Below are 2,500 nucleotides of genomic sequence, written 5' to 3' on the forward strand. Positions count from 1 at the left end.
CTGGCCCTGCTGCTACTCTCTCTCCATTTGGCCGAGGGAGTGAGTCGGCCTCCTGTCTCCTTTACGGTCGAAAAAGATGTGCTGCGGCTGCTGCACTGGCCCTGCTGCTACTCATATCCAGCATGGACCTTGCCCTCCAGCAGGCCCCGGGGACCGACTTGCTCCCCTTCTCTAGTCCCCCAGTAGCTTCTTCTCTTGCGGTTACATAGCACCGCGTCTCCACCATGGACCTTGACCTCCAGCATGCCCCGGGGACCCACACTTAAGCCCCCTCCCACTAACAAAGCAAAACACCACTGGCAAAATCCTCGTGCCCCTGGTACTCCATAAAGTAAATTCAAACGTGCCCCTGGTACACTGCCCAGAAACACTTTGCCACACACACTCCTTGTGCATATGGTACGACAACGTTTCCACATGCCCCTGGTACACTGGGCAGAAACACTTTGCCACACACACTCCTCGTGCATATGGTACGACAACTTTTCCACATGCCCCTGGTACACTGCCCAGAAACACTTTGCCACACACACTCCTCCTGCATATGGTACGACAACATTTATCCATGCCCCTGGTACACTGCTCAGCAGCACTTTGCTAAGTACTCCCCGTGCATATGGTATGACAGCTTTTCCACATGCCCCTGGTACACGGACCAGAAACACTTTGCCACACACACTCCTCCTGCATATGGTACGACAACTTTTCCACATGCCCCTGGTACACTGCGCAGAAACACTTTGCCACACACACTCCTCGTGCATATGGTACGACAACGTTTCCACATGCCCCTGGTACACTGGGCAGAAACACTTTGCCACACACACTCCTCGTGCATATGGTACGACAACTTTTCCACATGCCCCTGGTACACTGCGCAGAAACAGTTTGCCACACACACTCCTCGTGCATATGGTACGACAACTTTTCCACATGCCCTTGGTACACTGCCCAGAAACACTTTGCCACACACACTCCTCCTGCATATGGTACGACAACATTTATCCATGCCCCTGGTACACTGCTCAGCAGCACTTTGCTAAGTACTCCCCGTGCATATGGTATGACAGCTTTTCCACATGCCCCTGGTACACGGACCAGAAACACTTTGCCACGTCCGCTGTACGCACCCTCCTCGCTGGCTAATTGCTGATCTCCCCCACTTCCAGGGGGACATCTTCCTTTCTCCCTTACGGCTGAACAAGATGCATGCTGCTGCACTGGCCCTGCTGCTACTCTCTCTCCATTTGGCCGAGGCAGTGAGTCGGCCTCCTGTCTCCTTTGGAGATGTGCTTTTGGAGCACTGGCCCTGCTGCTACTCTGACCACCTCTAGCTAACTGCTGATCTCCCTGACCTCCAGCGGGCCCCGGGGACCCACATCACACCTTGCTCCCGTCTCCCTTGCGGCTGGAAAAGATCCATTTTTGTGCACTGGCCCTGCTGCTACTCTCTCTCCATTTGGCCGAGGCACTGAGTCGGCCTCCTGTCTCCTTTGCGGTCGAAAAAGATGTGTTGCTGCTGCTGCACTGGCCCTGCTGCTACTCTGACCACCTCTAGCTAACTGCTGATCTCCCTGACCTCCAGCGGGCCCCGGGGACCCACATCACACCTTGCTCCCGTCTCCCTTGCGGCTGGAAAAGATCCATTTTTGTGCACTGGCCCTGCTGCTACTCTCTCTCCATTTGGCCGAGGCACTGAGTCGGCCTCCTGTCTCCTTTGCGGTCGAAAAAGATGTGCTGCTGCTGCTGCACTGGCCCTGCTGCTACTCTGACCACCTCTAGCTAACTGCTGATCTCCCTGACCTCCAGCGGGCCCCGGGGACCCACATCACACCTTGCTCCCGTCTCCCTTGCGGCTGGAAAAGATCCATTTTTGTGCACTGGCCCTGCTGCTACTCTCTCTCCATTTGGCCGAGGCAGTGAGTCGGCCTCCTGTCTCCTTTGCGGTCGAAAAAGATGTGCTGCGGCTGCACTGGCCCTGCTGATATTCTCTCTCCATTTGGCCGAGGCAGTGAGTCGGCCTCCTGTCTCCTTTACGGTCGAAAAAGATGTGCTGCTGCTGCACTGGCCCTGCTGCTACTCATATCCAGCATGGCCCTTGACCTCCCGCAGACCCCGGGGAACCACATGCTCCCCTGCTCTAGTCCCCCACTAGCTTCTTCTCTTGCAGTTACCCTCCGCCGCATATCCAGTATGGACCTTGCCCTCCAGCAAGCCCCGGGGACCCACTTGCTCCCGTACTCTAGTCCTCCACTAGCTCCTTCTCTCGCCGTTACCCTCCTACACTTATCCACCATGGACCTTGACCTCCAGCAGGCCCCGGGGACCCACTTGCTCCCCTGCTCTAGTCCCCCAGTAGCTTCTTTTTCTGCAGTTACCCTCCGCCGCATATCCAGTATGGACCTTGACCTCCAGCAGGCCCCGGGGACCCACTTGCTCCCGTACTCTAGTCCTCCACTAGCTTCTTCTCTCGCCGTTACCCTCCTACACTTATCCACCA

This window comes from Oreochromis niloticus, unplaced genomic scaffold, assembly GCF_001858045.2.
Source record: "Oreochromis niloticus isolate F11D_XX unplaced genomic scaffold, O_niloticus_UMD_NMBU tig00000678_pilon, whole genome shotgun sequence".
Classification (NCBI taxonomy): Eukaryota; Metazoa; Chordata; class Actinopteri; order Cichliformes; family Cichlidae; genus Oreochromis; species Oreochromis niloticus.